Below are 12568 nucleotides of genomic sequence, written 5' to 3' on the forward strand. Positions count from 1 at the left end.
ATGGACGTGTTCACCCTTACCTTTCCACACATTTGATTAAGGACTCCAATTCCACATGATAAAAATGTAATACATTATTGCAACCTACTAGCAAAACCTTCGACAGGTTGCAATTCAGATCATAACTCCTAAATGGTCACACATGGACACATATAGCACAAACAACTTTTTTTTCAAAGCAGGCCATGTCTCACTGCTCATCCGGATATGTGGAGCCAAGAAGAAAGGTGGAGGACATATCTGCAGGAGAATCTATTGAGCTGAATGTCCTATAATAGTCTGCATGGGAACATTTTCATATTTCTTTGATACACTTTGCTTTGTTCACATTCATTATAACAATCATTTTCACTGTCTAATTTTTGGGCCTTTATCATGGCAAAATTTCATATATTTATTTCCCAGTTTCCCTGCATCTGATCGTTAAGATCAAAGACAGCCTTTACAGATTATCCTTTACAAATGTCGGATTTAACAGCAGCTCACCACACACTATTATAGCACATTTATTTCCAATATAAACATTTGTAACACATGTATTTTTAGATCCCTGCAAATTCACATAAAACAGATCAAAGAAACAATCTGGTTGTCAGAGACATGCTATCACAGGCCAGCCTCACCCCAAGGGATTAGCAAAAGTATAGCAACACCTGGGCGCGCCTCTGACACCCATCGTCGGCATTTATTCTGTACATTATCTAAACTCAGCTTCCTGGACTTGTCAGGTTATGAGGAATGAAAACAGTTTTATGGTCTCTAAACAAGAACCTACAAAGTTCCTAAAAATTTTATATAAATAGTAAAACTATAACAGCTAGAACTTGTTACTATGTACAGGTCCTTCTCGAAAAATTAGCATATTGTGATAAAGTTCATTATTTTCTGTAATGTACTGATAAACATTAGACTTTCATATATTTTAGATTCATTACACACAACTGAAGTAGTTCAAGCCTTTTATTGTTTTAATATTGATCATTTTGGCATACAGCTCATGAAAACCCAAATTTCCTATCTCAAAAAATTAGCATATTTCATCCGACCAATAAAAGAAAAGTGTTTTTAATACAAAAAAAGTCAACCTTCAAATAATTATGTTCAGTTATGCACTCAATACTTGGTCGGGAATCCTTTAGCAGAAATTACTGCTTCAATGTGGCGTGGCATGGAGGCAATCAGCCTGTGGCACTGCTGAGGTGTTATGGAGGCCCAGGATGCTTCGATAGCGGCCTTAAGCTCATCCAGAGTGTTGGGTCTTGCGTCTCTCAACTTTCTCTTCCCAATATCCCACAGATTCTCTATGGGGTTCAGGTCAGGAGAGTTGGCAGGCCAATTGAGCACAGTAATACCATGGTCAGTAAACCATTTACCAGTGGTTTTGGCACTGTGAGCAGGTGCCAGGTCGTGCTGAAAAATGAAATCTTCATCTCCATAAAGCTTTTCAGCAGATGGAAGCATGAAGTGCTCCAAAATCTCCTGACAGCTAGCTGCATTGACCCTGCCCTTGATAAAACACAGTGGACCAACACCAGCAGCTGACATGAAACCCCAGACCATCATTGACTGTGGGTACTTGACACTGGACTTCAGGCATTTTGGCATTTCCCTCTTCCCAGTCTTCCTCCAGACTCTGGCACCTTGATTTCCGAATGACATGCAAAATTAGCTTTCATCCGAAAAAAGTACTTTGGACCACTGAGCAACAGTCCAGTGCCGCTGTTTCTGGTTCAAAAGTGTCTTGACCTGGGGAATGTGGCACCTGTAGCCCATTTCCTGCACACGCCTGTACACGGTGGCTCTGGATGTTTCTTCTCCAGACTCAGTCCACTGCTTCCGCAGGTCCCCCAAGGTCTGGAATCGGTCCTTCTCCACAATCTTCCTCAGGGTCCGGTCACCTCTTCTCGTTGTGCAGCGTTTTCTGCCACACTTTTTCCTTCCCACAGACTTCCCACTGAGGTGCCTTGATACAGCACTCTGGGAACAGCCTATTCATTCAGAAATTTCTTTCTATGTCTTACCCTCTTGCTTGAGGGTGTCAATGATGGCCTTCTGGACAGCAGTCAGGTCGGCCGTCTTACCCATGATTGCGGTTTTGAGTAATGAACCAGGCTGGGAGTTTTTAAAAGCCTCAGGAATCTTTTGCAGGTGTTTAGAGTTAATTAGTTGATTCAGATGATTAGGTTAATAGCTCGTTTAGAGAACCTTTTCATGATATGCTAATTTTTTGAGATAGGAATTTTGGGTTTTCATGAGCTGTATGTAGGGATGAGCGAACTCGAACTGTATAGTTCGGGTTCGTACCGAATTTTGGGGTGTCCGTGACACGGACCCGAACCCGGACATTTTCGTAAAAGTCCGGGTTCGGGTTCGGTGTTCGTCGCTTTCTTGGCGCTTTTGTGACGCTTTCTTGGCGCTTTTTGAAAGGCTGCAAAGCAGCCAATCAACAAGCGTCATACTACTTGCCCCAAGAGGCCATCACAGCCATGCCTACTATTGGCATGGCTGTGATTGGCCAGAGCACCATGTGACCCAGCCTCTATTTAAGCTGGAGTCACATAGCGCCGCCCGTCACTCTGCTCTGATTAGCGTAGGGAGAGGTTGCGGCTGCGACAGTAGGGCGAGATTAGGCAGATTAACTCCTCCAAAGGACTTGATTAACTGATCGATCTGCAGCTGTGGATCATTGAGCTGCTGATCCTCAATTGCTCACTGTTTTTAGGCTGCCCAGACCGTTTGTCAGTCACATTTTTCTGGGGTGATCGGCGGCCATTTTGTGTCTTGTGGTGCGCCAGCACAAGCTGCGACCAAGTGCATTTAACCCTCAATGGTGTGGTTGTTTTTTGGCTAAAGCCTACATCAGGGTGAAGCTGTCACACCAAGTGCATTTAACCAGCAATAGTCTGTTCATTTTTTGGCCATATACAAAATCAGGGGCAAGCTGCGCCTGTCACCAAGTGCATTTAACCCTCAATGGTGTGGTTGTTTTTTGGCTAAAGCCTACATCAGGGTGAAGCTGTCACACCAAGTGCATTTAACCAGCAATAGTCTGTTCATTTTTTGGCCATATACAAAATCAGGGGCAAGCTGCGCCTGTCACCAAGTGCATTTAACCCTCAATGGTGTGGTTGTTTTTTGGCTAAAGCCTACATCAGGGTGAAGCTGTCACACCAAGTGCATTTAACCAGCAATAGTCTGTTCATTTTTTGGCCATATACAAAATCAGGGGCAAGCTGCGCCTGTCACCAAGTGCATTTAACCCTCAATGGTGTGGTTGTTTTTTGGCTAAAGCCTACATCAGGGTGAAGCTGTCACACCAAGTGCATTTAACCAGCAATAGTCTGTTCATTTTTTGGCCATATACAAAATCAGGGGCAAGCTGCGCCTGTCACCAAGTGCATTTAACCCTCAATGGTGTGGTTGTTTTCTGGCTAAAGCCTACATCAGGGTGAAGCTGTCACACCAAGTGCATTTAACCAGCAATAGTCTGTTTATTTTTTGGCCATATACTACATCAGGGGCAAGCTGCGCCCGTCACCAAGTGCATTTAACCCTCAGTAGTGTGGTTGGTCAAGCTGTGACACCAAGTGCATTTAACCAGCAATAGTCTGTTCATTTTTTGGCCATATACTACATCAGGGGCAAGCTGCGCCCGTCACCAAGTGCATTTAACCAGCAATAGTGTGGTTATTTTTTGGCCATATCCCAGTCTAATTCTGTCACTAAATCCATACCGGTCACCCAGCGCCTAAATACTAGGCCTCAAATTTATATCCCGCTAAATCTCTCGTTACCGCTGTCCTGTTGTAGCTGGGAAAGTTATTTAGTGTCCGTCAAAGCACATTTTTTGTTCTGGGTTGAAGTACAATTCCCAATTTAGCAATTTCATAATTTAGTGGTTTCTGCTATATCAGAGCTATTTGAAATCTATCCCTAAAAGGGTATATAATATTCAAGGTGCACATTGGGTCATTCAGAATAACTTCACACACACCCGCTACTGTGTATTTTCAAGTCTAATTCTGTCACTAAACCCATACCTGTCACCCAGCGCCTAAATACTAGGCCTCAAATTTATATCCTGCTAAATCTCTCGTTACCGCTGTCCTGTTGTAGCTGGGAAAGTTATTTAGTGTCCGTCAAAGCACATTTTTTGTTCTGGGTTGAAGTACAATTCCCAATTTAGCAATTTCATAATTTAGTGGTTTCTGCTATATCAGAGCTATTTGAAATCTATCCCTAAAAGGGTATATAATATTCAAGGTGCACATTGGGTCATTCAGAATAACTTCACACACACCCGCTACTGTGTATTTTCAAGTCTAATTCTGTCACTAAACCCATACCTGTCACCCAGCGCCTAAATACTAGGCCTCAAATTTATATCCTGCTAAATCTCTCGTTACCGCTGTCCTGTTGTAGCTGGGAAAGTTATTTAGTGTCCGTCAAAGCACATTTTTTGTTCTGGGTTGAAATACAATTCCCAATTTAGCAATTTCATAATTTAGTGGTTTCTGCTATATCAGAGCTATTTGAAATCTATCCCTAAAAGGGTAGATCATATTGAAGGTGCACATAGGGTCATTCAGAATAACTTCACACACACCCGCTACTGTGTATTTCCAAGTCTAATTCTGTCACTAAACCCATACCTGTCACCCAGCGCCTAAATACTAGGCCTCAAATTTATATCCCGCTAAATCTCTCGTTACCGCTGTCCTGTTGTAGCTGGGAAAGTTATTTAGTGTCCGTCAAAGCACATTTTTTGTTCTGGGTTGAAGTACAATTCCCAATTTAGCAATTTCATAATTTAGTGGTTTCTGCTATATCAGAGCTATTTGAAATCTATCCCTAAAAGGGTATATAATATTCAAGGTGCACATTGGGTCATTCAGAATAACTTCACACACACCCGCTACTGTGTATTTCCAAGTCTAATTCTGTCACTAAACCCATACCTGTCACCCAGCGCCTAAATACTAGGCCTCAAATTTATATCCTGCTAAATCTCTCGTTACCGCTGTACTGTTGTTGCTTGGAAAGATATTTAGTGTCCGTCAAAGCACATTTTTTGTTCTGGGTTGAAGTACAATTCCCAATTTAGCAATTTCATAATTTAGTGGTTTCTGCTATATCAGAGCTATTTGAAATCTATCCCTAAAAGGGTATATAATATTCAAGGTGCACATTGGGTCATTCAGAATAACTTCACACACACCCGCTACTGTGTATTTTCAAGTCTAATTCTGTCACTAAACCCATACCTGTCACCCAGCGCCTAAATACTAGGCCTCAAATTTATATCCTGCTAAATCTCTCGTTACCGCTGTCCTGTTGTAGCTGGGAAAGTTATTTAGTGTCCGTCAAAGCACATTTTTTCTTCTGGGTTGAAATACAATTCCCAATTTAGCAATTTCATAATTTAGTGGTTTCTGCTATATCAGAGCTATTTGAAATCTATCCCTAAAAGGGTAGATCATATTGAAGGTGCACATAGGGTCATTCAGAATAACTTCACACACACCCGCTACTGTGTATTTCCAAGTCTAATTCTGTCACTAAACCCATACCTGTCACCCAGCGCCTAAATACTAGGCCTCAAATTTATATCCTGCTAAATCTCTCGTTACCGCTGTACTGTTGTTGCTTGGAAAGATATTTAGTGTCCGTCAAAGCACATTTTTTGTTCTGGGTTGAAGTACAATTCCCAATTTAGCAATTTCATAATTTAGTGGTTTCTGCTATATCAGAGCTATTTGAAATCTATCCCTAAAAGGGTATATAATATTCAAGGTGCACATTGGGTCATTCAGAATAACTTCACACACACCCGCTACTGTGTATTTCCAAGTCTAATTCTGTCACTAAACCCATACCTGTCACCCAGCGCCTAAATACTAGGCCTCAAATTTATATCCTGCTAAATCTCTCGTTACCGCTGTACTGTTGTTGCTGGGCAAGATATTTAGTGTCCGTCAAAGCACATTTTTTGTTCTGGGTTGAAATACAATTCCCAATTTAGCAATTTCATAATTTAGTGGTTTCTGCTATATCAGAGCTATTTGAAATCTATCCCTAAAAGGGTATATAATATTCAAGGTGCACATTGGGTCATTCAGAATAACTTCACACACACCCGCTACTGTGTATTTCCAAGTCTAATTCTGTCACTAAACCCATACCTGTCACCCAGCGCCTAAATACTAGGCCTCAAATTTATATCCTGCTAAATCTCTCGTTACCGCTGTACTGTTGTTGCTGGGCAAGATATTTAGTGTCCGTCAAAGCACATTTTTTGTTCTGGGTTGAAATACAATTCCCAATTTAGCAATTTCATAATTTAGTGGTTTCTGCTATATCAGAGCTATTTGAAATCTATCCCTAAAAGGGTATATAATATTCAAGGTGCACATTGGGTCATTCAGAATAACTTCACACACACCCGCTACTGTGTATTTCCAAGTCTAATTCTGTCACTAAACCCATACCTGTCACCCAGCGCCTAAATACTAGGCCTCAAATTTATATCCTGCTAAATCTCTCGTTACCGCTGTACTGTTGTTGCTGGGCAAGATATTTAGTGTCCGTCAAAGCACATTTTTTGTTCTGGGTTGAAATACAATTCCCAATTTAGCAATTTCATAATTTAGTGGTTCCTGCTATATCAGAGCTATTTGAAATCTATCCCAAAAAGGGTATATAATATTCAAGGTGCACATAGGGTCATTCAGAATAACTTCACACACACGCTTCTGTGCATTTCCAAGTCTAATTCTGTCACTAAATCCATACCGGTCACCCAGCGCCTAAATACTAGGCCTCAAATTTATATCCCGCTGAATTTGAATACAATACATTGGGCCAAATAATATATTTGTTGTTGTGGTGAACCATAACAATGAGAAAAACATCTAGTAAGGGACGCGGACGTGGACATGGTCGTGGTGGTGTTAGTGGACCCTCTGGTGCTGGGAGAGGACGTGGCCGTTCTGCCACATCCACACGTCCTAGTGTACCAACTACCTCAGGTCCCAGTAGCCGCCAGAATTTACAGCGATATATGGTGGGGCCCAATGCCGTTCTAAGGATGGTAAGGCCTGAGCAGGTACAGGCATTAGTCAATTGGGTGGCCGACAGTGGATCCAGCACGTTCACATTATCTCCCACCCAGTCTTCTGCAGAAAGCGCACAGATGGCGCCTGAAAACCAACCCCATCAGTCTGTCACATCACCCCCATGCATACCAGGGAAACTGTCTCAGCCTCAAGTTATGCAGCAGTCTCTTATGCTGTTTGAAGACTCCGCTGGCAGGGTTTCCCAAGGGCATCCACCTAGCCCTTCCCCAGCGGTGAAAGACATAGAATGCACTGACGCACAACCACTTATGTTTCCTGATGATGAGGACATGGGAATACCACCTCAGCATGTCTCTGATGATGACGAAACACAGGTGCCAACTGCTGCGTCTTTCTGCAGTGTGCAGACTGAACAGGAGGTCAGGGATCAAGACTGGGTGGAAGACGATGCAGGGGACGATGAGGTCCTAGACCCCACATGGAATGAAGGTCGTGCCACTGACTTTCACAGTTCGGAGGAAGAGGCAGTGGTGAGACCGAGCCAACAGCGTAGCAAAAGAGGGAGCAGTGGGCAAAAGCAGAACACCCGCCGCCAAGAGACTCCGCCTGCTACTGACCGCCGCCATCTGGGACCGAGCACCCCAAAGGCAGCTTCAAGGAGTTCCCTGGCATGGCACTTCTTCAAACAATGTGCTGACGACAAGACCCGAGTGGTTTGCACGCTGTGCCATCAGAGCCTGAAGCGAGGCATTAACGTTCTGAACCTGAGCACAACCTGCATGACCAGGCACCTGCATGCAAAGCATGAACTGCAGTGGAGTAAACACCTTAAAACCAAGGAAGTCACTCAGGCTCCCCCTGCTACCTCTTCTGCTGCTGCCGCCTCGGCCTATTCTGCTGCTGCCGCCTCGGCCTCTTCCTCCGCCTCTGGAGGAACGTTGGCACCTGCCGCCCAGCAAACAGGGGATGTACCACCAACACCACCACCACCACCTCCGTCACCAAGCGTCTCAACCATGTCACACGCCAGCGTTCAGCTCTCCATCTCACAAACATTTGATAGAAAGCGTAAATTCCCACCTAGCCACCCTCGATCCCTGGCCCTGAATGCCAGCATTTCTAAACTACTGGCCTATGAAATGCTGTCATTTAGGCTGGTGGACACAGACAGCTTCAAACAGCTCATGTCGCTTGCTGTCCCACAGTATGTTGTTCCCAGCCGGCACTACTTCTCCAAGAGAGCCGTGCCTTCCCTGCACAACCAAGTATCCGATAAAATCAAGTGTGCACTGCGCAACGCCATCTGTAGCAAGGTCCACCTAACCACAGATACGTGGACCAGTAAGCACGGCCAGGGACGCTATATCTCCCTAACTGCACACTGGGTAAATGTAGTGGCAGCTGGGCCCCAGGCGGAGAGCTGTTTGGCGCACGTCCTTCCGCCGCCAAGGATCGCAGGGCAACATTCTTTGCCTCCTGTTGCCACCTCCTCCTTCTCGGCTTCCTCCTCCTCTTCTTCCACCTGCTCATCCAGTCAGCCACACACCTTCACCACCAACTTCAGCACAGCCCGGGGTAAACGTCAGCAGGCCATTCTGAAACTCATATGTTTGGGGGACAGGCCCCACACCGCACAGGAGTTGTGGCGGGGTATTGAACAACAGACCGACGAGTGGTTGCTGCCGGTGAGCCTCAAGCCCGGCCTGGTGGTGTGTGATAATGGGCGAAATCTCGTTGCAGCTCTGGGACTAGCCAATTTGACGCACATCCCTTGCTTGGCGCATGTGCTGAATTTGGTGGTGCAGAAGTTCATTCACAACTACCCCGACATGTCAGAGCTGCTGCATAAAGTGCGGGCCGTCTGTTCGCGCTTCCGGCGTTCACATCCTGCCGCTGCTCGCCTGTCTGCGCTACAGCGTAACTTCGGCCTTCCCGCTCACCGCCTCATATGCGACGTGCCCACCAGGTGGAACTCCACCTTGCACATGCTGGACAGACTGTGCGAGCAGCAGCAGGCCATAGTGGAGTTTCAGCTGCAGCACGCACGGGTCAGTCGCACTACAGAACAGCACCACTTCACCACCAATGACTGGGCCTCCATGCGAGACCTGTGTGCCCTGTTGCGCTGTTTCGAGTACTCCACCAACATGGCCAGTGGCGATGACACCGTTATCAGCGTTACAATACCACTTCTATGTCTCCTTGAGAAAACACTTAGGGCGATGATGGAAGAGGAGGTGGCCCAGGAGGAGGAGGAGGAGGAGGAGGAAGAGGGGTCATTTTTAGCACTTTCAGGCCAGTCTCTTCGAAGTGACTCAGAGGGAGGTTTTTGGCAACAGCAGAGGCCAGGTACAAATGTGGCCAGCCAGGGCCCACTACTGGAGGACGAGGAGGACGAGGATGAGGAGGAGGTGGAGGAGGATGAGGATGAAGCATGGTCACAGCGGGGTGGCACCCAACGCAGCTCGGGTCCATCACTGGTGCGTGGCTGGGGGGAAAGGCAGGACGATGACGATACGCCTCCCACAGAGGACAGCTTGTCCTTACCCCTGGGCAGCCTGGCACACATGAGCGACTACATGCTGCAGTGCCTGCGCAACGACAGCAGAGTTGCCCACATTTTAACCTGTGCGGACTACTGGGTTGCCACCCTGCTGGATCCACGCTACAAAGACAATGTGCCCACCTTACTTCCTGCACTGGAGCGTGATAGGAAGATGCGCGAGTACAAGCGCACGTTGGTAGACGCGCTACTGAGAGCATTCCCAAATGTCACAGGGGAACAAGTGGAAGCCCAAGGCCAAGGCAGAGGAGGAGCAAGAGGTCGCCAAGGCAGCTGTGTCACGGCCAGCTCCTCTGAGGGCAGGGTTAGCATGGCAGAGATGTGGAAAACTTTTGTCAACACGCCACAGCTAACTGCACCACCACCTGATACGCAACGTGTTAGCAGGAGGCAACATTTCACTAACATGGTGGAACAGTACGTGTGCACACCCCTCCACGTACTGACTGATGGTTCGGCCCCATTCAACTTCTGGGTCTCTAAATTGTCCACGTGGCCAGAGCTAGCCTTTTATGCCTTGGAGGTGCTGGCCTGCCCGGCAGCCAGCGTTTTGTCTGAACGTGTATTCAGCACGGCAGGGGGCGTCATTACAGACAAACGCAGCCGCCTGTCTACAGCCAATGTGGACAAGCTGACGTTCATAAAAATGAACCAGGCATGGATCCCACAGGACCTGTCCGTCCCTTGTCCAGATTAGACATTAACTACCTCCCCATAACCATATATTATTGGACTCCAGGGCACTTCCTCATTCAATCCTATTTTTATTTTCATTTTACCATTATATTGCAAGGCTACCCAAAGTTGAATGAACCTCTCCTCTGCCTGTGTGCTAGGCCTAAATATATGCCAATGGATTGTTGCAGTGGTGGCTGACGTGAAGCCTCATTCTCTGCTATGACATGCAGACTGATTCTCTGGTGACATGAAGCCAGATTGTCTGTTACGGGACCTCTCTCCTCTGCCTGGGTGCTGGGCCTGAATTTATGACAATGGACTGTTGCAGTGGTGGCTGACGTGAAGCCTGATTCTCTGCTATGACATGCAGACTGATTCTCTGCTGACATGAAGCCAGATCCTCTGTTGCGGGACCTCTCTCCTCTGCCTGGGTGCTGGGCCTAAATTTATGAAAATGGACTGTTGCAGTGGTGGGTGACGTGAAGCCTCATTCTCTGCTATGACATGCAGACTGATTCTCTGCTGACATGAAGCCAGATCGTCTGTTACGGGACCTCTCTCCTCTGCCTGGGTGCTGGGCCTAAATTTATGAAAATGGACTCTTACAGTGGTGGGTGACGTGAAGCCTGATTCTCTGCTATGACATGAAGACTGATTCTCTGCTGACATGAAGCCAGATCCTCTGTTACGGGACCTCTCTCCTCTGCCTGGGTGCTGGGCCTAAATATCTGACAATGGACTGTTGCATTGGTGGCTGACGTGAAGCCTGATTCTCTGCTATGATATGAAGACTGATTCTCTGCTGACATGAAGCCAGATTGTCTGTTACGGGACCTCTCTCCTCTGCCTGTGTGCTAGGCCTAAATATATGCCAATGGATTGTTGCAGTGGTGGCTGACGTGAAGCCTGATTCTCTGCTATGACATGCAGACTGATTCTCTGGTGACATGAAGCCAGATCCTCTGTTACGGGACCTCTCTCCTCTGCCTGGGTGCTGGGCCTAAATTTATGAAAATGGACTGTTGCAGTGGTGGGTGACGTGAAGCCTGATTCTCTGCTATGACATGCAGACTGATTCTCTGGTGACATGAAGCCAGATCCTCTGTTACGGGACCTCTCTCCTCTGCCTGGGTGCTGGGCCTAAATTTATGAAAATGGACTGTTGCAGTGGTGGGTGACGTGAAGCCTCATTCTCTGCTATGACATGCAGACTGATTCTCTGCTGACATGAAGCCAGATTGTCTGTTACGGGACCTCTCTCCTCTGCCTGGGTGCTGGGCCTGAATTTATGACAATGGACTGTTGCAGTGGTGACTGACGTGAAGCCTGATTCTCTGCTATGATATGAAGACTGATTCTCTGCTGACATGAAGCCAGATTGTCTGTTACGGGACCTCTCTCCTCTGCCTGGGTGCCGGGGCCTAAATATCTGAGAATGGACTGTTCCAGTGGTGGGTAACGGGAAGCCAGATTCTCTGCTATGATATGAAGACTGATTCTCTGCTGACATGAAGCCAGATTGTCTGTTACGGGACCTCTCTCCTCTGCCTGGGTGCTGGGCCTAAATTTATGAAAATGGACTCTTACAGTGGTGGGTGACGTGAAGCCTGATTCTCTGCTATGACATGAAGACTGATTCTCTGCTGACATGAAGCCAGATTGTCTGTTACGGGACCTCTCTCCTCTGCCTGGGTGCCGGGGCCTAAATATCTGAGAATGGACTGTTCCAGTGGTGGGTGACGGGAAGCCAGATTCTCTGCTATGGAACCTCTCTCCAATTGATTTTGGTTAATTTTTATTTATTTAATTTTTATTTTAATTAATTTCCCTATCCACATTTGTTTGCAGGGGATTTACCTACATGTTGCTGCCTTTTGCAGCCCTCTAGCCCTTTCCTGGGCTGTTTTACAGCCGTTTTAGTGCCGAAAAGTTCGGGTCCCCATTGACTTCAATGGGGTTCGGGTTCGGGACGAAGTTCGGATCGGGTTCGGATCCCGAACCCGAACATTTCCGGGATGTTCGGCCGAACTTCTCGAACCCGAACATCCAGGTGTTCGCTCAACTCTAGCTGTATGCCAAAATCATCAATATTAAAACAATAAAAGGCTTGAACTACTTCAGTTGGTGTGTAATGAATCTAAAATATATGAAAGTCTAATGTTTATCAGTACATTACAGAAAATAATGAACTTTATCACAATATGCTAATTTTTTGAAAAGGACCTGTATATGATATGTACTGTATGAAAGC

The sequence above is a fragment of the Bufo gargarizans genome, chromosome 5, assembly GCF_014858855.1.
Source record: "Bufo gargarizans isolate SCDJY-AF-19 chromosome 5, ASM1485885v1, whole genome shotgun sequence".
In the NCBI taxonomy this organism is placed as follows: Eukaryota; Metazoa; Chordata; class Amphibia; order Anura; family Bufonidae; genus Bufo; species Bufo gargarizans.